The following is a 27129-nucleotide window of genomic DNA, read 5'->3' on the forward strand; positions in this document are numbered from 1 at the left end:
ACTATGGGAGCAAGGGTTGTCCCTAATGCTTTGGCTGTTGTGACCCTCTTCCTTATACTGGATTGCTTTGCCCAGTCTTAATACAAGGGGAGGAGCTTAGTCTTATTGCAACTTGATATGCCATGTTTTGTTGATATCCATGGGAGGCCTGCCCCTTTCTAAACAGAAACAGATGAGGAGTGGGTTGAGCGGGGAGGACAGAAGGGAGGGGAGAGGCATTGGGAGGAAAGGAGGGAGGGGAAAGGGGAAACTGTGGTTGAGATGTAAAATAAATAAATGAAAACAAAAGCAAAAAAAAAAAATGAGCTCCAAGTCTTTGTTTTATTCCATTTTTTTTTCTGACACCAAGTTGAGGCTGTTTGGTCTTTAGATGTAGAAGGTATAGGATAGAACTGATCCACATAATAAAATTGTTTTTCTCAGGGATGTATCTAGTAGGTCAGAGGATTCCTTCTGTACTGGCTTTTGTCTTCTTTGGGATAGGGGCATCACTAAGAGAACTTGGAGTTATTATTTGGTAGACGGCGTTGGCATTCTTATAAATGCCAGTCCTTAATAAGTTGCAAACTAATTAAACTTAAAATATTAAAGGATTCTCTATGTTCATTTTAAACAATTGTTTCTTTTTTTTTTTACTTCTATTATTTACAACAAATGGCAGGGGTTTATTAATATAAAAACCAAACCTCTTGTAGATAATAAATTATTTTCTAAATAATTGAGATTGATTCAAAGTGCAGGCAAATCAAATCTTCTGGGAGATCATTATTTACCAGGACCCACTATTATGTAACTCTTAAGGCAAAATGCAAACACAGAAAGCTTACCCTCAAATTAAAAATAACCACAATTTCAATGAGTAAAATCTAAGCTTGCAACTGGAATTCTGATTACTTCAAGTTTATTTGCAATCTTAGTTCTACATTAACATAGTAAAGTTAGTGCTTCTCTCTTCAAGCTGTCAATTGGTTGCTCAGAACCACAACTCCCCTCCCAGGAAGATGAAGTATCTTAAATACCTGACAAAGTGATCAACGTAGTTTTCTACAGAGAATGCATTAGGAAGCTTTGCTTAGAGCAACAGGAATTGTGGGTACTGCCTGTTCTGCTGGCAGACTCCTGGGATGACCTCTGGAATGACCTCTAGGAATATCATGGGTCCTAAGACATTTCTGTGTATATTTGGTGTGGGTTTAGTGTTTGGGTCATAAAATTATGGAAGTAGGATTGGGTCCTTTGCACAGGCAAGACAATAAGAAATATGAGCTCTGAAAATGCCCGGAGTTGTTTCTGTTTCTGTAAGGTGCAGAGCCAGAGTGTGCAGGCTAGCTAGTGAGTGCTCTGGCAAAGACTTACTCTCAAGGAACCAAAATGACTACCTCTGATGGCTCAATTTATGTTCAATTTAAACATGGTACTTAGTCTTTTATGATAGGAATAGCACAGCCTGACTCAGTCCTGGAAGGATGAACACTGATGATTGCTACGTTTGCAAGGTCTGCTGGGATCTGAGAGCTTTGCTGTTGTGTATTCACTTTGAATATTTACTTATTTTTGATTGGCATATCTTCGTTGTACACAGCACTGGGTTTCATCACAATGTTTACGTACAAGTACATAACACACTTTGGCCATGTCTCTTTCTGGGCCCCTCTTGCTGTCCCCTTCCTCCTTTTCCCTCTCTTTAGTCCCCTTGGTTCCCATTTTCCTTTTGCTTTCACGTCATGCACACGCACATGATTTTATGTATCACTATCAAATCTACAAGCAGCGAAGATATGTGTCTTCCTGAGCTCAGTGTGATTCGCTTACTCTGACATGTGCCTCCATCCAGTTGGAAGCTGTTTTCCGGAGCTATTCCTAGCTCCCACGTGTAACTGGATAAGCAGGGGCTCAGATGAATCCTTTTACGTGTGAAGGCATCATACTCCATTATGCCGTGGCCAGGGCTGGCTTCCTAGGCAGCATAGCCAGTGCTATCAAAACCCAGAGAAGCCCTACGGTTTGGATTTATTTGCTCTGTGGTTGCTGTCTCTTGAGATTCCCGGCTATTTTCTCTCTGGATTTCTGTGTTAATGAAGTTCCATGGGAAGCTTGAGCCAGGGGCCTGGGCCTCTATTTCTTTTCAGTGCTTCTTTGTTGCTGCTGCCCTCTGCTGGGGGAGGGGTGGACATATCTCTGCACTGATCCTAACCTGGTATGTAAGTGTACATGTGTGTAATATAGATACACGGGACATCTCACAATTCTGAACAGACAGTCACATTTTGTAGAGGAATCCCAACTTGGGATTTGAATTCAAATACAACTGTCCCACGGTAAAGGTAGAGGGTCAGTTCCAACATTCCTATAGATACCAAAATTCTTGGATGTGCCAGTCTTTTATGTAAACATAATTATGTTTGTCTATAACCCATACATATCCTCCTATACACTAATCATCTTTAGACTACTTATAATATTTCGTAAGACGTAAATGCTTTGTAAATAGTTGTTACACAGCACTGCCTAAAGAATGACTTATTTACTATGGATGTGATTTTATTTTTTGAGACAAGGTCTCACTATTTCCTCTGGCTGTCCTCGAACTCCTTATGTAGATCAGGCTGGCCTAGAACTCAGAGAGCTGACTGCCTCTGCCTCCTGAGTACTAGGACAGCTGCAATTTTTAAGGAGTATTTTTAGTATACAGTTGAATCCTCATCATCTCCTACGGATGTGGAAGGTCGACCATAGACTGTACTTGTTTTAGAATCACGCCTACTAAAATAAATGAGGAAGGTGGCTGTCAGGAACTTTGCAACAGCTAGTATATTCATTTCATTTTTTGGAGCAGTTTCTTGCCATATATAAAACAAGGTAAGACTGCCAAGTAAAGCTGCCAATTTGTAGAGTTAGAAGATAGAATGAAATAACATTTTCAATAATAAAAATTAAACATGTAAATATCCATTCTAAATGTATTCATTGAAAAGGAAATGCATGCTTGCTTCAGAGTACAAAGTTAAGAATCAGTGTCCAAGTATAAATTACTTAAAAATGCAAAAAAAGATTTTATTTAAATAGGCTTTATAATAAGGAAGCGTCACTTGAGTTGTTTGCTGAAATACTGTTTTTCTGGTTCCCACTTGGGGGCTGTAACTCAGAAGGTCTGGAGCGAGGCTAAGAATTCTGTTTTTGGAACAAGTAGATTAGGTTATTTTGATATGGCAGGCTCGGGGACAGCACTTGTAAAATTGCTTCATGAGGACAACAGTGAAAGATTTTGTTTTCCCAGTTTCAGTTTGGGAATATTCTAAGCACTTAAGGGAGGCCCGAGTCCCTGGCCTATACGCCTTGACTGAGAACAAGCCACACAGGAAGCACCGTCTGCTGGTGGAAATGGTAGTGCAATTACAGGCCAACTTGAGGCCAGAAAAGAAGATTGCAGACAAAGACAAATGCTTCTCCTTTCAGCTGAAGAATTCTAAACAAGAGGCCCAAATCCACGTATCTGATTGCTCCCAGACAGCTGGGAAGGCTGCGGCTGCTGAGACCTCACAGCGTAAAGAACTTTAGAATTACGGAAATGGTCTCCAGACACACCAATCCCAGTCACAGCAGTTTGAAGATAACAAATAACAGAAGAAATATTTGCTCTGACCCAGTATTCAGAATGATTTTTAGTTTCTGAAGCTTTATTGGCATACATTGATTATAAATAATGGGCTTCATGATGATATTTTTGTACATGTATGTGAAGTATTTTTTTTTTTTTTTTGGTTTTTCAAGACAGGGTTTCTCTGCGTAGCTTTGCGCCTTTCCTGGAGCTCACTTGGTAGCCCAGGCTGGCCTCTAACTCACAGAGATCCGCCTGCCTCTGCCTCCCGAGTGCTGGGATTAAAGGCATGCGCCACCACCGCTCAGCTGAAGAATTCTTATCATAGTTACTGTATTATCCTTTCCTGGTCCCTTTTCACTCTCAGGTTATTGTTATGTAGTTTCATCTATTACTCTACCATCTTCACCACCATCACCACCACCACCATCACCATCATCACCATCATCACCATCACCGTCATCACCGTCATCATCATCATCATCATCATCATCATCATCATCATCATTTTTACGATTGTATTTTGAGACAGGGTCTCTCACTGAAGCTGGAGTTCACTGATTGGCCTGTCTGACTGGGTAGCGAGCTCACCTCTCCTCCCTGGATGCTTCTTTTGCTGCCTCCTTGTCCTGGGATTATAGGAATAAGCTGTCTGTCACACTTGGTCGTTTATGCAGGAGGCTGGGCCTCTCAGTTTAGCCTCACATTTATAGAGCAAGCATTTTATCCCCTGAGCCATCTCCCCAAACCCTCAAACCTATCTTTCCAATGTCACTATTTTCTTAATATGGGTTCTTGATAATGTTGAATGTGAAAGAGAGCTGATAAAAATATGGCTCGATTCCTCCGGAGAGGCAATGCTTTCTTGCCTTTATTATGGATTCAATCACAGAATGCATAAAACTCTTTGAATTAATCTATTTTAGAGGGGCTATGACTATGGGAAAACCCAAGTGAAGACTTACTTGCAGATGATTTGAATCTTTGGTTTTTTGGTTACACATGTCCAGCTACTTGCTACTCAGTGTCCACTTCATTGGCCACCATTAAGGGAAGAGTTACCATAAATACAAATCACAGAAAGAACTCAAATTAATTCTCCACTCTAAGCAAAGTGAAAATGGTCATTCAGAGCAAATGTTTAATATGCTCCTAAAATAGAATTTTGGATTATCTGTAGATCCTAATTTTCTATTCCCCATTGTTATAGATAATTAAGAGTTATATTTATCTTTAATCTGAATTTGTTAGAAAATTCTTCTTCTAAAGCAATAGAAAGAAGCTAAAAATACTCTTATCTTCCTCAAGGCATGATAGTAATATATTTTTATGCTTAGCTAAAAGAACCTGAATGACACTCGCAGCTCAACCTGTCATCAGGAAGTACAAGTTCCCTACTTGGTCAAGTTTTTTTCTTTTCTAAACAAGGTAGGGATTTGAAAACTTATATATAAGACAGAGAGTAAAAAGATATATTCCATACCATCAGATTAATGTGAGACGGATAGACATTAAATTATGAGGCTGTTCTCATGATGTGCATAATAAAAGCACATCATGAGGCAGGAAGGAAAGCAGCCACTTACTGTCCTCTGCCCAGACAGAACCATAGCAAACCCCAGCTCTTCGCTAGACCCACCCCAGAAACCAGCTGGCTAGGCTCTAACTACTGATCTGTCTGGCCTTATCTCAGAGAAGTAGATCCTGTGTAGACTGTGATAGCTCAGCTGTTCTGCTAGGAGTAGAAGGTACCGTGAATGCCTGCCACCTCTTTACCTGGCTGTAGAAGGGAAAGACCACATATCAGCAGATGCCAACTGGGCTTACATTCCTCATGCTTTTCTATGTAAGGAGTTTCTCTCAGGGCCATTGTAGTAGGATGCACTCATTTTTATTTATTTATTTAATTTGGCCACCAGCTTGAGATACAACAGAACATTGGGAAGCAATTTTAAATGTTTATTTTGAAAGTTGTTCATATTATGATGGATTGCTTTCCAGTTTATTTATTCAACAAACTGGCAAAATATGATTAATCTAGCTAAGGCCTTTCTTTCTACAAGGAATTCGAAATTTCTCAGCTTGAAATATTAATTACAGAATGTGATTTTCATGCAAATGAGGGTACATATACTCAAGTATTCATCCGGGTTTTTAAGTCTTGGTGTTCAGGATTATCTGAAAATAGTGCGTGCATAAAAATTAAATTTGTTTATGATACAAAATACAAAGCAATAACAATGTGACAAAGATAGTTCAGATAAGAATGTGACTGTCTAGAAAAAGAAAAATAGTTAAGGGCAAAAAGGATAATGATGACAGCATCCATGATTTATTACTTACTTATGGACCTTCAAGCACACTGTTACCCATTCAGAGAATTTATATGGCAGATACTAAGACAGATGTATGACGACAAGATACATACTTATAGAGACATATCAGTATGCACTGGGAACACTAAGCCAGGAAACACAGACTTCCGGAGGGGAAGGCAAGTTTTGCAGTTTCTATAGAGGACTTCTTTTAGAAATACTGAGAATTTACTGGAATTGCAGGGAAGAAAAGGCATTCTAATTAAAGTGACTGGCCAGGCAGGGCATTGGGAACGTTACGAGAAGACTAAGTAAGCATATAGGAAAAAGAATACATATCTCTGTTTCTTTATTTGTTCATCTGTCTGTCTGTCCTTTTATCCATCTATCCATCTGTTTACCTACCTATCACCTCAATGTAGAGCAATAGCTGATTTCACAAAAGAATGAGAGGGCAGAGAGGGGGAAGGTAAGTAAGAAACAAGTTTTTAGCGCTACTTACGACTCCAGGGGAGTTGCTGAATAAAAATAACATGAAGCAAAGGAGTTTACAGTATTGGAGAATTAAGATCTGGAGAACCATAAAGACAAACAGATACCCTAAGACACAGCATAAAGCCTCATCCAGGTTTCACTGCACTGTTTGAAAAATAAGGATTCACTGCACTGTTTGAAAAATAAGGAAATTCCTGGTCCCCATGTAATGGTAATGTCAGAGGTCTAGGAGAGCATGCATAGTTCTGATGGTGCATTTGATGGTGCCTAGAAGTGGTAAGAGAATATGAGCATGACACGATGTTCTGGTGAGCATCCAAACAGATCAGCTAGCACCTATGAGGGCATGTGACCTTATTTAGTCTTCACAACCACTCTATGCCACCTGATTTATCACCTCAACATCAAATGTGAACCCCATCCCCCAGGGTCATGCCATTGGAACAAACCAAGGAGGAGCTTGAAGCTGTGCCTTTCTGTCATCCAAACTGACTCTTTTTTTATTGCATCTCTTACCACAAGTGGCTCCTCTGTGACCTAGTATACAACAGCAAGATGGCCGTTTCCAGTTCCCACTACCTTTCAGGGAGAAATCATTGGGACCTGGCACTAGGCTGGCTCCTCTCTGGTTTTTATGTCAGAGGACCATGCAGTCAGAAGCCAAGTCAATGTACCTCTTTGAGGCTAAAACTCCTCCATCTGCAAATGAGGCTATGATGCTAAAGCAAGGAGATCAGATGCCAGAGACATTTCGTATGCAGAACTGAGAGTATGCAGTGACTCATTTGATATATGACATGAAGCAAAGCAGACATTAAGGAGTGACTCTTCTGGCATGAAAAGATGGATACAAGGAGGAGCTGTCAACAGCATGGAAATATGAGAGGAGGAGCGACTTCCATGTGATTAAATCTTATCTGGAAATAATGAGATGCATTTTAATAACTTCTAGATGCAGTAGGGAGGTGCTACAAATATTACTATAGCACACTTTTTTGTCATTAATTTATTGTAGGACCTAGAATACAGTGGGCTACAAATTCATGATCTGTGAGGTCAGATCATCTTTGAGAATGATGATTTAAGAACATTTAACTATATTAAACAGTATTTTAAGTACTGAAAGACATTCTACTTTTCTGGTGAGACACGTAAGTCACACTGGAGAGTCTATTTGTTATGGCTATTGTCAAAGAGTTGTTAGGACAAATAAGCGACACAGAAGGATAGCCCTTCTACTATTGTGGCAGATTTTCACCTGTTCTCGCTGTGACGCAAATTGGAATAAGTTGACATATTGATACTTATTCCTATCACTATCATTGGTCTGAACACCATTGTTTCACTCTGGGAGGAAGCAAAAAAAAAATATATGTCCAAGTGTAAGATTTCAGAAGGGTAGTTAAAGACAGACAGTTCAAAACAGAAACAAAGGCATTGCCTTGTGCGGCTGACCAACGCGTTTATTCCTATACATCTAACTGTAGTTGACAACAGGCAAAATGGCTTATTTAAATCAATATAAGAGACTACTTGTAGTGAAAAACAATGACAGAGATTGTACTTTTACAAAGAACCTATTTACAAAAACACACCTGTATCCATCTCCTCAGCTAGGATACTCATGATCACACACAGTTGCCAGGCTGATTCCCAACACATTTCAGGCCTGTTTCTGCTCAAGGAATTTTATGAAAGCTATACATTCATTAATTTTCCAATATGATTAAGTGTTTTCAATATATTTTTACACTGATTTAGGTGTGGTTCTGAAAAAAAAAACACAACTCCTTACTAGCAACTGAGTGATAATAGATTAAAAGATAAATATGATTCATTAGAGGGATGTATTGTACAAGGAAACATATGCATGTTTCATGAGATGGAATTGAAATAGGGGCCAGAGATCCAGATAGATATTTTATAAAGATGATGAGGATCGCACATTGGTGTAGCACCAATAGGACTTCGTGATGGGCCGAAGGTCCAAGAAACAGAGAAACAGGTGGTAAAAATTGTGCTTACATTTGAGCAGTACAGAGTTGAGGTGGAAGATGGAGAAGCTGATTTGGTAATATTTATTTTGTTGTGTTGGTTAGACATACAACAGGAACTGCATAGTTTGATATCTGAATCCCGAAAGTTTGGCAGATTAAGGGCTGGAGGTACAAATCTCATGGACTTCTCCATTTTTATCCATAAGTCCAGTTAGGTAAAGCTCAGTGTGGAGAACAAGGGGAAAGAGTGGAAGATGGCCTGAAGCATCCACCATGCAGAGGTCTTCAGAAATGAGATAAGCTGAGAAGTTGACTGCACAGGACAGTCTAGGGTCAGAAACAGCATCTCCGCCACAATGAGGAGCAACACACTACAAAAAGAAAACTGTCTATAGACAATTCCAGGCCGAATGAGGACCACTGGACTTCTCCAAATCTAATATAGAGAACTGTGAGAGTGGAAGCTGTTGAAGATACTTGTCACAGACAGCACAATATGGCCATCCATCACTGAACTGTAATGGGAGCTTACATTAGATGGCATATGTTAAAATATGTATAGGACAGCATGATTATTCTAAGGTTGCACTGTTTTTATAAATTGAGTTTTGTATTGGTGAAATTATTAAGGCCACTCCATGTAGTTAAAAGGGAGGTTAATTTTGTGGGGTAACTTACAAATGAAGGGATAGTTTACAGGGTCTGGGAAAGGTGTGGTGCAGTCCGGCGGTATTCTTTGGAAAACTCTGCTCAGTCTAGCTCCAGCGTCCAGGGTCCAGTAACCAATAGGGCCGGCGCATCTGGATCTCAGGTCTTTAGGGTCCTCCCTTGGCCCTGCCTTGTAGGCGTGACAGTTATTGAAGTCTCAATGGGGGTTGGAACTTCCAGATCAAAGCTCGAATGGCTACCCACTACAGTTTTGCTATGTGACAGTTGCAAAAACGTGTATAGTATGTTCTGATTACTCTTTCCAGCTCTTGTCTCCCATCCATCCTGACCAACCTACTCCCCCACCCCTTCACTAGCAGCTGCTGTCTGAGTTTCATGACTTTGGTTTCGTTCTGTGACGCAGTTACTTTAACCAGGGCCATCCGTTACCCTCAGATTAGAAAGCACTAAATTTTAAAAAATAATAATGTGCATAAATCTGGATGTGGAAGCACAAACTCCTAATCCTAATGGCCAGGTCATCCTAGGTGACATACTGAGTTCCAGGCTATCCTGAGCTATATTGTGAGCTCTTGCCTCAAACAACAATGAAACAAATAACAGCAATATATGCATCTATAAAGCTTTCTTTACAAAGAAATATTCAATGAATCCAAACAACTATGTACGGTTTGGTAGGTGAATATTATCTTGACCATTTTGCTAATAAATATAACAGATGCTGAAAAGCTAATTTGATTTGATTAACATCATCCAGCAGGGGTCTAATAGAACTGTTCTGATACCAGTGCAAGAACAGTAGGACTCCTAACCTGTCTTCCCAAGCTAAGGAGGTACCATACCACTAGACTTCTTATGCGCATTTAGAATCACAGGCAATGTAAACAGGTTGGACTGGCTGCAAATCGCAGATATGCTGTGAATTATCTCCTTGTCGCGGGCAGTATGCACCATGAGCACCACATACAATGGTTGCGCTTAACAGAGTACTTTGAGAAGTCATGTGAAGCTATGACCTATAATTGAGTTTTTATTCCATCAAGGTTGCCATCTTTTGAAATAATGGCAAACTAGATTTTGTAAATGATGATTATTGATGAGACTCTTAAATTTAAAATTCTGTAGGCTACCTTCCTCACACTGTATACTATGTCACTTTTCATCTTCTATAAACACTTCACTAAATACACTCCTTTAATTTATGTTACACTCCCCAAAACGGTTCTCATAGCCACATTCCAAGTTTCTCCCCAATTTTCTTCTAGTAGGTTCCAGCTGACATGTTTCTGTTCACTTGTAAAGATTACTGATATTGATGAACAGTAACCTGCACTTGTTGGAAGGAGCTCCATCTACACCATCATCTGTTTCTTTTGGAGGTGGGGCCTCCTTCTGCAGTTCAGGCTTAACAGGACTCACTTTGTAGACCCAGTTGATTTTAAACTCAAGGGAGTCCTCTTGTCTCAACCTCCCAAGTCCTGGGATTACAGATATGAACCACCATTCTTATGTAAAGCATATTTTAATATGTTATTAGAAAACATTTTTAAGATTTATTTGTGTGTGTGAGTGTGTGTGTGTGTGCGTGCACATGAGCATGCCACATGTGTGCAGGTGCTTTTAAAGGCCTCTGATATGCTGGATCTGGAGTTACAGGCAGTTGTGAGTCATCTGATGTGGGTCCTGGAGACCCCATTCTTTCTTGTCTTTGGGAAGAGCAGCACTGACTACACTCTTAACTGCTGAGCCATCTCTCCGGCCCCTTTGTAGTTTTTTGAATGTAAGGACTTGTTTATCTATTTTTATTCTCTTTGGCTGTGCTTGGTATAGAATTCAGTTTTTTTGCCTCCCAGGAAAGTGCTCTATCACTGAGCTTCATCTCCAGCCCCTTGCATTTGTATCAAAGGCCCTACAGACTGATTAACGTTGGATAGGCAGAGCATCATGACTGTGAAGAGAAGAAATGTTGCAAGTGGAGATTCAAAATGATCTTGGTCATTGTTAGTCTCCCTAACAGCTGTGTGTGTTAACTTCTGAGTCTGGCATAACATTCTTATGAATATTGTGTAAACTTCTTGAATTGTATCACTAAGTCCAGATGACCTCTAAGCTCCGTCGACTGTGACTCAGAGGGCAATCAGCAGAACACACCATCTGAGACCTGCAGAAGAGACTCCATCTTGTAGCTACCCACCTACTGGAGGTTCCCACCGATGTGATTGATAAAACATGGAATTATGACTTTCTTTTATTCTGTGATTTTTTTTTAAGTTCATAGAACATCTTCCATGGTGGAATATATCATTCAATGTAACTTGAATCTTTGGTCACTCATATTTGGTTATTTAATTTATGTTATTTTATTTTAACAGAATCTATTAGTGAACAGCATTGCTTGTCACCGGGAGCAGGACTCACACCACTCCTAACCCCTTCCCCATCACTTTGCTCTGGTTTCTTGATCCACTATATTGTATTTTTTTTTAATTTTTGCTAATTTTTAGCTTATGTTTTTTCTCCCTGATGTAGTTCTAAGAACGCTTACCGTGGTGTGATGGGTTCAACTGTTGGTTTTCATTCTCACTTCACTTCCTGATCTTGTGAGAAGTTAGCGAGCTCTTTCCAGTACAATTCCATTTCAACTCAGCCTCCCCTAAAAAGAAACAACAGAAAACAATTTCCTTTTTATTCTTCTGAAAGTTTCCCTCTCACAATAAATTGTTGCCCTTTCTTCTTTCTCACTAATAAACACCCTTTACAGTGAAACATTGAGAAGTCAGAAAAAGGAGAAAGGATAACGTGGATGTTATTTTCAATTGTAGGAGAAACAGTTTATTTCACACAGTCATAAATGCCTACAATGAATTTTGACTTAGTCACACTTACTATAATTCGAGTTAAATTTAAAGTAACCTGAGTTAAGATGCAAACAAACTTCACAAAACCTAAGTAGGATAATATATACCCTAGCTTTTCAAGTCTGTAAATCTTAGTCATTCCTCTAACTAAATAGGTTATCCAGTCCCAAGTGATCATTCCTAAGGACATCTACATAGGAAGAGCCCCTAAAACACTCACAGACTCAGCAGGTTTCACACACACACACACACACACACACACACACACACATGAAATCATGAAGTGGAGAGGGAATGAAGGGCGTAGGAGGAACTGGAAGGGGGAGAGTGTGGGATAGCAATAATGTACATATAACACTAATTTTAACAAGAAATTGCAGCATGATGATACTGCTAAATGGCTGAAAAAGAAGAAACAATGAAAGAGATGACAGTCAACATGATATAGTTTACTAAAATTTCCTTCTAGTCTTTTTCCATGTAGAAGAGCTATTCATACAGGTTTGATTTCACTCATAAAAATAAGCAAAATAAACTACTATTGGCATAAATATACTGGTAATTCAAGAACTAAGCCAAGTAACCATAACATTTTGCACCAGTTAGATTATAAATTCAAGTGCATGTATGCATACTTCTAGGTTTCAGGAAAATGAACAAAATCATTGAAGCTAAAATTAAAAAATACTTCTCAATATGCAACTTATTCCCTTAAGTTTCACATCATTTGATTAGTAAGTATATTATGATTTTTTATTTACAGAATACTTTAGTGAAGTAAAACAGTATGCACCTAAGACAATTCACTGAACTGTTTACAGTAAGTTAAATGTAAAAGTCAACTCTATTGTTTCACATGTAAGAGGATGTGGAAGGATATTTTCCCTGGAGTTTATGGCCCAAGTTTACAAAATAAGGAGTAGTTAATACACAAGTTTATCAGTTCCCCAATGAAGTGTTAGTTGCTGAAGTTGGTCAAGTTACTGAAGAACTTAAGGGATGGGTTGTAAGTCTGCCTAGGTGTACCAATCTTTCTCATCTGCTAATGCCTGCTGGGGTGCAATGAAAACTCATGGCCTGAGGACAAAGTTTAAGGAGGCCCCTACACAACCCCGAGAGTAAATGTCTCCTGAAATGTGCTCTCTAGGCTTTATTGTCACTGGATACAGGTTTCCCTGTAGACTGGATGGTGCCTATGGTACACATAAACAGAAAAGCATAGTAACATAGAGGTAGGAACAGAGAAGAGGTGTGGGGGACTGAGACATGGCATCAGATGAGCTCAAAAATGCTGTCACTCAGAGATTAAGCCTGCAGATCAGTCTCTTTAGGGAGATATTTAGATCTGAGTCATCACCCCTTTCTCCTGTCCTCTTTCCTCCCAGTTCCCCTGGTGTTGGAGCTGCCTCCTCCCTGGGTGGGATAGTTGCCAGGAGGGTCAATGTGGATATAGTCTAGGTTTTTCCATATGCATAGGAAATATGCAATCTTGCTATGTCCAACAGTGATGCTCTGAAGTGTCTCAGTTGTCTCTCTTTCTTGAGTACAGTCTGCTGTGGAAGAATTACACTTATTTCTTGGTATTCAAAGAGTTTTGTTTCAGGACTCACGGAACATACCAAAATCCATGAATATTCAAGTTCTTTATTTATAGTGTCAGGTTTGCCTGTAACCTATGCACTTCATGCAGTGTACTTAAAATCACCTTTAAATCACAGTAGTTAGTACTAATAAATTCATCCATCCATCCATCCATCCATCCATCCATCCATCCATCCATCCATCCATCCATCATCTTTATCATCTATCTTTCTATCTATCATTGACATGTAATGCTATTGGAATAACTGTTACACTGTAAACAGTTATGTTTATGGCATAATGACAAGGGAAGAGGCTGTGAGAATATAGCGCAGTCACATTTCCCCTGAATATTGTTGATGTGATTGGTTAAACCCATGTAAGATAAACCAATAGCCACAGAGGGAAAATTACTTTGAATGTTCCTACCATAAACTCTGTCTATTTACATTGATAATGTCAATAAAAAACCAAACTCAAAGTTTTTTTTTTTTTAGCCAGATATAATAAGTACAGTTCTTCACAGCATTGTGGCTCATTCATTGGGACGTTTGACATCTTTGCCAGTGTCTATGTTGAGAGATCTTCAAATAAGCAGCAACTAATACATGCAGTGGTCCCAGGACCTCACCACATGGATGGATTTCTCTAGCACAACCAAGAATAAGCCAGAAGAACTCTCCTTACTCCCTTTAATGCCGACTGTTTAGGATCCCAGAAAAGTAGAGTGCTATTTCTGAAGGTTCCGATGAGTTCGCACTTGACAGTTCCATTTCAGACGATGAATACCTCTCGCTCAACTCTCCTGGATTTGACAGAGCCGTGCTTTATTTAGCATGCATCAGCAACAGGAGCAACAGTACCAAGGCAGCATTTGCAAAGTCAGTGAGTGATAAGAATTTTGACACACGCTTAAAGCACGTTGGCAATCTTAGCTTCTGTTTTATTTAACTTTTTATGTTTAAACTTTCTGTGTGTCACTGGGAGTGACATCACCAGAAAAATTGCTAGCCGGTGAGGACAAGCCAGGCTCTGGCCATGCACTGTCTATAATGCCTTTCAGTATGCAGAATGCTTCCAAAAGCGTTGCTTAGCTCACGTTCATAACAAGAGCCCTCAGCACTGTAGCAAGAGAAGCCTTGTCAATTGGTCCAACGCTGGGGATTCTTAAAGCTTTGCTAGTTAACATGCAAATCCTGTGTGTAGGAATTTTGGAATGCAGTTAGAATGAAGAATTGATTTTTTTATAGCATATAGATTTTTCTATTGCTTCTTGTCTTGTTTATAATCAATAAGTAGTCCCTGTCAATATCAAAGATGTTTTTTAGTGACTATATCATTATACCCTACTATATCATTATACAGAATTGTATTTCTCAGCTTTCAGGAATGTAAAACCTAACTGAATAATAATGATAAATGGAGATTGAAAAGCTATCACATTAAATAGAGCAACCATGTCCTTGAGAGTACTCAAACAAGAGACTATCAAATTAAGGAGGATTGTATTTTTCTTATGTGTTGGGAAATGTAGGAATTAGTAAAGGTCAAAATCCAGGAACTCTTGATTTAATTTATCACACTTCATTCCATTCTGTGTGTGTGTGTGTGTGTGTGTGTGTGTGTGTGTGTGTGTGTGTGTATGCTTGTGTGCATGCATGCACAAATGCACATATTGGACTACTTGAAACTTCAGTAAAACAACAGATTCATAATAATTGGCATATTAATGCATTTACATTTACAAAATAATTTTGCAATCAAATTCCTTTTGTTGAAAAACAAAAATTGTAGGAAGCCGCCATTCAAAGATGACGCTGGCTTCCTGGTAGCCTAGCTGTAAACAACTCCATATTTGGCTATGCTCTCGGGACTACTTGTCCTGTGACCTGCGCATGCACGGGTATGGTAATTGACCTTATGTCCTCAGCCTATCCCGTGGCTCCCTGTGTTTGCATTCTGGCGGGACCCAATCACAGTACGGCACGTTTGCCTGATTCCCTATATAAGCAGCTGCAATTTAGTTCTCGGGGCCCCTCACCTCCCGCTCTCCCTTAACTAAGAGGCGCTCCAATAAAGTGTGATCTGAGAAGAATCCTCGCGTGGTGGTCGTTCTTCCTCGCTGGCCGAGGAGCGTGCCGCAAAAAATGATATGATTTTAAGTGGAAAGGTGATGCAAAAATTATTATCTCCCATTTCAGGATAAATTATTAAACAAAACTTATGGGAGCCACTGTTTTAGACTAAGCTTCTACACTGTGCTTCAATGGGCTAGGCTAAAAATAAAGGTAGAGTCATCCATGCTACACTCCACATCACCAAGCAGTTATTAGGCTGTCTATATGAGCTCCTGAGAAATCAGAATTACAAAGATGATGGCCAAATTTTCCCAACAGGGCAGCTTCATGGCATGATAATTAAGTTCTCTCTATTTTAATCCTCACACAAAAGAAGTAACTTGCCATAACCTGGTGTCACCTAATCTGTAACATTCCCAGTGTTCTGGCTCCATGTCACTGATTTATAAGAAAACAATTCAGAACCAATATGTTAGAGGTCCTTCTTCTTCTTCTTCCTCTTCTTCCTCCTCCACTTCCTCCTCTTCCTCTTCTTCTTCCTCTTTCTCTTCTTCTTCTTTTTCTTGAACTATTTTTAGCTTTGGTTCATCTATAAACCCAAACTACTGCTGAACCACCAGAACACTTCTAATTTTTAGAATAAAATATTAAATGACTAAAAAGTAAAGTTAATTAATTATCATTAAGCTTATTGTCCTTTAACAAAACAAAACACAAAGCTTAGCAACTTGACCAAGATATTACTAAGGATTAGTCAGCATTTGTTGAAATTTCATTGAGTGCTTCTGTGAGTACAGAACAAAACAGCAAAGTAATTCAGATTTCAACGGAAGTGAAGAGTAAGAGCCAGTGTACAGATTTGAGAAACAAAAACAACAGGCAGGCTTATAAGCCCTGGCAAGTTTTATGTAAACACTCTTCTCACTAGAACCAAAGAACTGATAAGACAGGGACAGTCTGCATGGGAATTGAAAAAATATACACAAAGTTATTGAGTTTGGGATTTTTTTTTAACTTCCTACAATGGGAAGTAAAAATCCAATCTCCTTGCATCTCTGTACCTACTCAACCATACAAATACAAATAGCTGCAAGATAAATATGGCGAGCTAAGCATCTACATACAGGGCAGAGTATAAACTCAGGAAATAGTAATTAACGGACTACACACTCTAAAATGTTTAACACCAAACACAAACTTTGAGGAATGTGGAGGTCCACTGTAAAAGCTAAAAAACATACTCCAGATGTATGGCAGATACACACCATGTATTCCAGACTTTCCACGCAACATCCTAGGCTATCAGTTTAGAATGGCCAGAGCTCCTAAATTCAGGAGTCTCATTGTTTTCTTTGCAGTGCTGGGATAGCACTCAGGACCTTGCACACACTAGGCAAGTGCTCCCCACTAAGCTACATCCCCAGCCCTTGGGCATTTGTTGATTTTTCTTTAAAAAGCCTATTTTATTCACTAAACACATAGGATCATAGGCATTATCTTTTGCGATTCAAAAGCTCATGGCATAGTGAAAATGGGAGCTATTTTCACACGCGACCAATACATACTTGTAGTAAATTCAACCATACATGTACAAATAAGAGGCACAGAAACACAATAAAAAATTAAAAATCTACAGAGACTCTGGGAAATTTTTGTTTAGGATGTGATTGCTAAGAAGTTCTACATTGAGAAAATCAAAATCAGGATCACAAGTGAATCTAGTTTAGACATGTTGGAAATGGAGAAGCCAGATGGTGATGAGTGCTAACATTAGGTTAAGGACATTTGGTTTCACCACTCTTCAACTCTCTTACTCTACCACACCCCATTGGTTTCCAAGTACTATGAGAGTGAAATCAAATTATATTGAGTATGGGAAGAAGAGTTTAAATGTCAGAAAGATCAAGAGAACTTTGTCATAGAAACTAATTAGAAAGAACCAAAGAAATGGTTTCAGGAAATTATAGTCAAAAGCTGCCCAGGGATAATGTAGGGCAGAGGCTAAGGATTGTTTGGAGGATATTGGTAATTTTAATAATAACAAATAGACGGGAGTGCTATACCCCCTAGTCACTCCAGTTAAGTCCCCTTCTTGATTATGATTGCTAGCTGACAAACTTATCTTTTTCTTAATGATGTCTTTCTACCATAAGGTTTGGCAAGGTTTGGCAAAGGTTTGGCAATCCTTTCTACCATGTTTAAAATTCCAGCAGATTATCTGCAAGTGGAGCTGAAAAAATAATGCAAGGTAATGTACTTCAAAGCACTTAGGTCAACTTATTCTTTAATGAAAACTTGAAATAATTATCCAGGCCAGCTTGTGTTTTGTATATTAGAAAGGACAGCAGACTTCTTTTTTATTTTACACTTTAAAAAAATTTTATAATTAATTTAACTTTACATATCAGCCATGATTCCCCTGTCCTCCCTCCTCCCATGCCCTCCCCACCTCCCCCTAGTCCTCTCCCCATTCCTACCTCCTCCAAGGGAAGGACTCCCCTGGGGATTCAGCTCAGCCTGGTAGATTCAGTTGAGGCAGGTCTAGTCCCCTCCTCCCTTTACGAAGGCTGAGGAAAGTATCCCAGCATAGGCCCTAGGTTCCAAAAAGCTAGCTCATGCACCAAGGACTATCTTTTGTTGTCTTTCAAACTCATACACTTTACACATCTTTAGTGAGTTTCTTTTCTGAATTTGTTAACAAGGAAAACTATAATTATAATTATCTAGTCTAAAACTCCTTCAGAGACCCGAGAAGGAAATAACACTAACCAAGTAAGCAGCAGGTACAAACAAGCAACTTCTAAATAATGTGAGAAATGACAGAAACAGCTGGCTGCCTGGATAGTCACCCAAGATTTCTCTGCAATGGTGGGGCATCCACCTTTGGCCTATAGGCCTAGCATATCTGACAGACTCATCTGTGAAGTAGGATTCTCAAAAAGGCCTTCCTATTTTCTTCCTATTGGCAAGGTTTGGCAATCCTTTCTTTTGTGTCCTGCTTGTCCATTTTGGACAGCATACTGTCAGTAGTTGAGGAAAGAGCATTTTGTTGCCCAGTGGCTAACTTTTGCCACAAAGAAAGTAAACTCCACATGGAGTTTCTTTGATGAACATCATCTTCTCTGAAGTAGATTGATGCTGCCAGGAGCAGACATGTCTCATAGTCATAAAAAAAAGAATCTATGTTATTAAAACATCTTAAATGCAATATTCTGTAGATATCTGAAGTGTTTGAAGATGACCTATCTGTCTAAAATATATCTGTTGGACTTTGAAAAAGTACCTAATCTGACTACACGTTTGTACTAACTACCTTCTAACTTTCAGTTCTGTATATCCTAATTAGTTGGTAATAATGACTTTCAAGGACTAATAATTTGCCTTACATTGTTAAATGATCTGTATTGATACAATACCTTGAACAAGATTAGAAATATATGTACATTATTTTCTAACAAAATCATTCTAAAATTTGTATCAATATACATAATTTATATACAATATACAAAAATCCAATCCAATGTCAAATATTTAAAACTATTAGTTGTCTTTTAAAAGTAGATTCAATAATCTACCTTTTTATCTTATTTCCATATTATCTCTTTTTTCTTTTCAGAGCAGATTCAATAATCTACCCTTTATCCATCATTTCTATATCTTTTTTTCCATGGTAGATTAAATAATCTACCTTTTTATTATATTATATCCATATTCTCTCGTTTTTCTTTTCAGAGTAGATCCAATAATCTACCCTTTTATACTATATCTATATCCTCTTTTTTATTTTTCTTTTTTTCAAAAAAGAATCCTAAATCTAATCTCTGTTTAGCCTTTTCCTGACCATTAACAATACCAACTTGTAACCAACCATCCTAAACAATGACAATTATCCATAACCCATAGAACAACCAAAAACCTCCCATCCAACCCCTTGAGAATCTGGGTGTTGTGTTCTTAAAATTGCTTCTTCCTGTCTGGGGACTAAGGTATTTTAGGAAATCCTGAAAAGGAAATTTTTGGGTTAGTTGTCAACTCCTGGGAGAGTTAGCTGTATCATTTGTCCAGTCTCTCCATAATGGGAAAATGCAGGGCTTGTCTTAAGTCCTTGCTTGAGTAGTCTGTGAGGCTGGATCATCTCAGGTAGCCATCTTGAAATTGTTCTGAGCAGTTTGTAGTCCAAAGCCGATGTTCAGGTGGTATTTATCAGTTTAGTGGTATTATCATCATCCTAATGGAATCATCATTATGGGGCCTCATCATCTTTTTGGAGACTTCAAAGTCACTGTTAGGTGTGGTCATGGTTCACTGAAGAAAACTGATAGAGACTCAAACCCAAAATCATGTACAGGAGGCTAGATGAAACCTTTTTTTTTTTTTTCTAGAATTAGTTAGTACTTTATATTATCATTGATATTATGACAAAAATTAAAAAAATATATTAATCTCATAAATTTTGATATAATATTCATAACTTAAAAAAGTTTTAAAGAATCAAAATAAAACCAAAGAATTATGAGATTAGTGGCAATAGAATAGTTCCTTAATTTTTTTTCTGTCTCATATCAGTTGGCTCTTCTGACATGATATAGAGATTTTGGATTTTCCTTTTAACAATCATGCTTGGGTTTAAAGTGGTAATTTATATAACCTTATATCATCCATGTACAATCACTCATCAATTTTATCTTCTATGAACAAGGACCATGTTTTCTCTTCCCTTGATAGAATAGAAAACAAAGTTTGGTATGGTATTCCTTCCAAGTGTCTACATGTCTCTGGAACTATCCCTCCTACATAATGGAATCATTAAGGTGTCTGCACAGGTTTATAAACACTGAACTCATGGTAATCTCTTTCCCTATGATGCTCCATCTTCCTACCTCATTACAAATTTCTGAGGAGTAATGACAGGAAGAAAGAAAGGAGTAATACAGAAGCTAAAACAAAAATAATTTATAGCCTATTTATATGCCAAATATGTTCATATTTGTTATAATTTGAATCATCACATGGTTTGCTACATAGTTCTGATATTTTAGAGTCTTACCAATAAATCAATTAGGCCTGAACATGTGGATCTCATAGAAACATAGTATAATAATGATTACAAAATGAGGAGGGAGGGCTAATGAAGTAATCTGTCCAAGGATGTAGCATTTCCATGAGACAGAAGCAGTAAAGTCCGAAGAACTACTTATTATACAGCAATATATATATATATATTGATAATATATATTTAAATTATATATATATAATATATATATTTAAATATTCTCATCCAAATTGTCATGTGAGGCAATTCATATATCTATATTGGTTTTAATTAGCAACCTAAATGTATATCTCAAAAACATGTTCTACATTCCAAATATTTATAATTGTTTTTCAAGGCAAGGTTTCTCTGTGTTTCCCTGGCTGTCCTGGAACTCCATCTGTAGACCAGGCTAGCCATGAACTCAGAGATCTGATTACCTCTGCCTCCCAAGGTCAGGGATTAAAGGCATTCACCACCACTGCCTGGCTACCAAATATTTATAATTTTTATAACCAAGAAAAAAACAACAACAAAGAATTAGATATAGTACCTTTGCCGAAGGTATACAATAGATGGTAGTACTGGGTTTCAAAGAGAACATTTTCTGATCCTGTGGTCTCTCAGTAATTTTAAAAGTGAAAGTTGGGTTGACAGGATGGCTCAGTGGGTAAGGTTACCCGCTGCAAATCCTGACAGTCTCAGTTCAATCCTTGGCACCAGTATGGTGGAAGGAGAGAACTGACTCTCACAAGCTGTCCTCTGACCTCTCTCACGCCCCATGTAAAAATGTGGAACTCATCCCACACTGGCACATCTGTTATTTTAGGCATGAAAGTGTATACCTCTAGGCACAAGACACACTTTATCTGTGGTGATATTCTAATTGTACTGAAATGTGATTTTGATTGTATGTTAATAAATAAAGTTGCCCGGGGGTCAGAGCTATTAGAGCCATAGCAAGAGTGTGGCGGTGGTGGCACACGCCCTTAATCCTAACACTTGGTAGAAGAGCTAGGTAGATCTCTGTGTGTTCAGGGATACAGCCAGCATTGGAGACATATGCCTTTAAGACCTGGGGGGGCTGTACATACAGGCAGTGATGAGGCAGTCACATGTTTGGATTTACAACCAATGAGAAGGCAGAACAAAAGACTATGAAATGACTTACACACAGGAAATAGCTCTCTTTCGGGAAGCTAGGAGCTCGCAGGAGGAAGGGTAAGATTTTGAGCTCTGACCTCTCGGCTTTCTCTTTTACATTGGTTCTGTGTTTCTTATTTAATAAGACGGTTGGTTACATCTACATTTATCTGATTCAGCTTGTTCTCATATTGCTGGGTAGCCACAGAAAAAGTGCCACAGAGTTTATGACAATTGTTTTCTGGGGCTGGCTCTCACTGGTTCATGAGAGTTACTTGGTGGCATGTTTCATACTGAGTCTGTTCAGCAGATTTACTTGGGCAGTTTGAAACCTGCTACAATGAGAGTATTTTAACTTAAAGTTGCAAATTGAACTGAGCTATACATTCATCAGAACACCACCAGCCAAAGGACTTTTCCTGAGACTTTAAAATGTCTTTTCAGAGTTTAAACCTTAAACCTTTGCTTTTGCATATCTTTCAGAACTGAATTTTCACCGCTTGATATTTGAAAGATCCTGGGCCACATCTTTATTTTCAAAGACTTCTCACTATTAAACTATGAGGCCCATCAACTTTCCTTTTCCCCTATGTTATTCATGGGTTTTCTTTGCTTCTTTGTAAGACTAAAATTTAAATTAACTATACTAAGAATGATTACATGTCAAGCTGTTTGAATGCTTGTTTGTAGGGATATTTCTTTTTCACAACAGAGGTCTACTGAATTTCCCTAAAAGAAGTAACTGCAAGACAGATCTACAGTTAATCATTTAGAGATCCTAGAAGGCCTGAATATTGGAGAATTTACAGTTTTGGGAGCACCATTTGTGTCTAATTTTAAGCAGTTCCTAAACAAGAATCTAATGGAAGATGAAGTAAGATGCTGCTGTGAACAATGATAAAAATTGTGTCAATCGAATTGTCTCAGATCAGAATTCTTTACAAGTATGTATTCTATGGCTCAATGATACCTTCAAAAGAAAGACATTATTTGGAAGAGAGCAAGAGAATATTTTAATATTCTACTATTAAGACTGGTAGAGTATTTGTTTCAGGAAATGCATTCAATATTCACACATACAGTCTTAAATTCTTAAACAACAACTTCTGTGTGAAGTTCCCACTTCCCCTTCTTCTTATGATACACAAACTGTGTTAAAAGCTGCAATCCAGGGACTTTCCAAAATTGTGCATAAAACTTCATCCATCTTAATCTATACTGAAGTAACTTATAAATGAGTAAAGGAGCAAATAACTGAGTCATCGAAGAAATTAGGGCTGATATCTTCTTGACCAAACTTTCAGGAAGCTTTGTTTGGAAATAGTCTGAGCCAGCTTAATGGAAAGTGCAGGGGTAGAAATATGACATAAATTCATCTCCTTCCAAAAGGCTGAAATGTGGGATGTGAGTGATAATCATGCTGGCAACTCAACTAGTCACATCTAGGGGACCGCTAAAACAATAACTCCAAATCAAATGGGAGGAAAATGAAGAATTATTCCTGGGTCTGCTGTCTGCCTGGAACATAGGGAGGCTACTAATATCAAAGAAATATGTGGTCTGGTCTCACACAAACTAGGCACCTGTGAGTAAAATGTGGGAAAGATGTTAACAACAACAACAACAACAAAAAGAATAGATGAAGGTATTTTGCTAAGAAAGGCGCTTTTGTAACTCTTTGTTCTTTCGACTTCTTGATAGGCTACAGGAGCTCAGAGATCCAAGGTATTAAAATAGAAGGACCTAAACTAATTTCTAGGAGAAGCTATATAAGTTCTATTTGACTATAAGTGCAAATTTCCAAAATGGATTTTCACCTGAGAGAATAAAGAAATCACATTACTCCTTGCCCCCTCCAAAGAAAACATTGAAAGTTGCTTGGTCTAGGTGAAATGGAATCTGATACTTATAGTAGCTCATTATTATCAAAGTTGAATTAATCCAGCACAAATAGAAAAATGATCAAATTTTGTATCCAGCTTGAGTACAAATAAAATTCAACACTATTTTGTGCATAAGAAAAATCCCAAAGTAAAGTAACCTAGGCCAACAAATTTTAAGCAAACCTAAAGAAGAGAAGGCTAAAAATCTAATTTAAGCTGATCCTAGTTGGATGAATTCTGGATAAGAAGTAAATTTTGCATAGGAAGCTGCATCAAGAATTTTAAATGCCTCATTATTAATACAATAGACAATTGGCTATAAGTTAGGACGAATGGAAAACAGGTAAATACAATTGTAGAATGCTGTGGAGCCATCTTTTTGTACACCATGAATATGTATTATTCTCATTGGTCAAAAAAGAGCTGACTGGCTAATAACTAGGCAGTAAAAGGTTAGGCAGGACTTGAGGACAAAAAGAGAGCATGGGGAATAAGGGCAGAGTCAAGGAATCTTCAGCCAGATGCAGAGAGAAGCAAGATGAATATACTATGCTGAAAAAAGTTATCTCCATGTGGCAGGGTGTAGATTAGAAATATGGGTTAATTTAAGATGTAAGAGCTAGTTAGTAACAAGCCTAAGATAACAACTGATCATTTATAATTACTATTAAAGTCTCTGTGTGGTTATTTGGGAGCCAGCAGTCCTGATGAAAATCTCTGCCCACAGTAGAAAGTGACTTTAATGTACATAGTGCATCTACAGTAGCTCAACCATGTAAAATAAGATGACAACTATTGAGTGGAATCCTGGACTTCAGTGTTGTCCCTCAGTATCTGTGCCACTGTCTTTCAGCTGCGTAATGGAACCTTATCAAAATTAGCCTTGTGTGAGCACAAAGGAAATCTTGGTTAAGCATGTCAGAGTTATGCTGGTCAAAATTTAGTAAGGCCAAGCAGCAACTGAAAACATGTAAACAGAAAATCTCATAATTTTGAGATTTAAAACAGTTTCTGAGGCTGGAGAGATGGCTTAGTGGTGAAGAGCTTTTGCTGCTCTTGCAGAGGACCCTGAACTGGGTTCCCAGCATTCACATGGAGGCTCACAGCCATCTGTAACTTCAGTTTCAGGGAATCTGATGCCCTTTCCTGGTCTTTGAAGGCACCACACACATGTAATACATATACATACATGCAGGCAAGCACTCAAACACATAAAATAAAAAATAAACAAATCTTTAAAATAGTGTCTTCAAAATCATTTTTGGAACCAAGCATAATCGAGGTGTGCTTGTGGTCCCAACTAAGAAGGAGGTTTAATCAGGAGAATCACCTTAAACTTGGGCCCAGGAATGTAATATAAGCCTGGGTAGAATAGTTAGATTCTGCCTCAACACAGAGTAAAGAAAATAAAAACAACAAAATGAGCTTCAGTGGTAAACTATTTGATTATTATTGCTGAGAATCATATGTATATTGTAATACTGATAGACTAGTTTTATAAATATAATTATATTGTTTAGAACATAAAACATAAAATATTGCTAAGGAGCACTTCAGAAATCCTTAGTATATGACATAATCTCATACTAAGTGGGAAACAAAAACCTTGAAAGACGTGGTATAAAGAAGACAGGGATGACTTTTTTTTTGCAAAATAAAATCAAAGTAGCAGCTGGTTGTGGTGGTGCATGTCTTTAGCCCCAGCACATGGGAGGTGGACACAGGAAATTTAGAGTCTAAGGTCATCCTCTACTTCTGTGATGGCTGTTCTTGGTTGTCACCTTGACTACATCTGGAATTAACTAAAACCTAGATGGCTGGGTACACTTGTGAGGGATTTTTCCCCCTTAATTCAATCAGTGAAGTGGGAAGATCCACTTCTACTCCAGATGTTGGGTGGGCTGATCTACCTGTAATCCAGGCCACACCTTCTGCTGGCAGCCTATATTAAAGTACACAGAAGAAGAAGTTTTCTCTCTTTGCCTGCTTGCCCTTATTGGCAAATCCTTTCATTCACTGGCATTACACCTATTTCCTCAGGATTCCGGCATGCATGGAGAACCAGCTGAGACATTCAGCCCTGTGGACTGAACAACTACTGGATTCTTGGACTTTCCCATGGTAGACAGCCATTGTTGGGCTAGCTGGACCAACAATGATCAGAATGTAGCCATTCTCATAATCCCCCTTTCTGTACATATATATGGAGATTCACTTTATAAATTTTGTTCCTCTAGAGAACCAAGACTAATGCAGTTCCATAGCAAATTTGAGGCCAGCTTGGGATAGATGGGAGCTTGCCAGAAACAAAAATATCAAAATAAGAACAAATCAGATATGATAGTGTCAGATGCATAAAAACAACAACAACAACAACAACAACAACAACAAAACACCACCACCAAGACATGAACATCTAGGTAATCTTGACATGGAAAGTGGTAAACTTTCATAAAACTAAACTAAAGTAAAAACAAAATTAAAAGACATAATTTAAGCTTAGGTCCTTTCACTATATCTCAAGCAATGAGTTCAACAAAGGGGACAATATTGTAAGAAAGTTTGGGAAAACATAAATATCTTGAGTAATATAAGCAAAAACACCCAAAACAAACCAAAACTGCCAAATAAGTCAAACTGGGGAAATTTAAGTGATCATAAAAGTACTCTCAGCCTTAAAAGTAATCCAATGAAAAACTTAACAGTAGTTTCAAAAAATCGAAATATGTGATTTTTTAGCATCAGCAAGACATTTTAAAAAATGTAGTATTCAACTTCCATGAGGATGCTTTTACAGGAATATGAAGATTTTAATTTTTTTCCTTTAAAACATATATTCATGTTCTCTGCAAACGTTGTTTGAATAAAATCACATTTCATATATTGGAAGCATATAAAGTGACTAACATAAAAGAAAACAATTTGGGGAGTTTAAGCATAAAATTGGCAATTCTTTTCTCTCTTCTCTCCTCCCTGCTCTCTTGCTTGGTATGTGTGTGTGTGCACATGCCGTGGACATCTACCTTTCTTCCCTCCCCCTTCCCACCTGCCTCCGCCCCTTCATCCTTCTGTCCCTCCCTCCCTCCATTCCTTTTTTCCTTTCTTCCTTTCAGACAGTGTCTCCTTGGCCAGGAGCTCACCAAACAGGCTAGGTTGGCTACCCAGCAAGCCTCAGGGATCTTCTAGTCTCTGCCTCCTCACTACTGGGATTACAAACTAAGTCACCACATTGTCTTAAAAAAAAACGAAAAAAAAAAAAAAAGAAAAGAAAAAGGCTGAATTCACAAGGTCCTTATGTTTGTAATGTAAACTTACTGAATGAAACATCTTCCTGGTCCCTCATTATCTTACATCTAGCAGTCAATGAACTGAAGAAACACATAGTAAAACTACATACAGAGGAGGATACATATTCTCTCACATAAGCTAGTTTCAAGGGTAACACAGATCTCTAGTTAAAAGGTCATTGGAGGGGCTGGG

General features: G+C 38.2%; 1 protein-coding gene across 1 annotated transcript in view; it reads right to left on the reverse strand.

Moving 5' to 3' along the window:
* Positions 1–27129, reverse strand: part of Htr1f (5-hydroxytryptamine receptor 1F) — a 138766-nt gene that overhangs the window by 100737 nt on the left and 10900 nt on the right. The window contains exon 2 of the mRNA XM_016000174.3: positions 11620–11727. The gene's annotated coding sequence lies outside the window, so the exon portion shown is untranslated. The remainder of the gene's footprint in view (positions 1–11619; positions 11728–27129) is intronic.

The sequence above is a fragment of the Peromyscus maniculatus genome, chromosome 12, assembly GCF_049852395.1.
Source record: "Peromyscus maniculatus bairdii isolate BWxNUB_F1_BW_parent chromosome 12, HU_Pman_BW_mat_3.1, whole genome shotgun sequence".
In the NCBI taxonomy this organism is placed as follows: domain Eukaryota; kingdom Metazoa; phylum Chordata; class Mammalia; order Rodentia; family Cricetidae; genus Peromyscus; species Peromyscus maniculatus.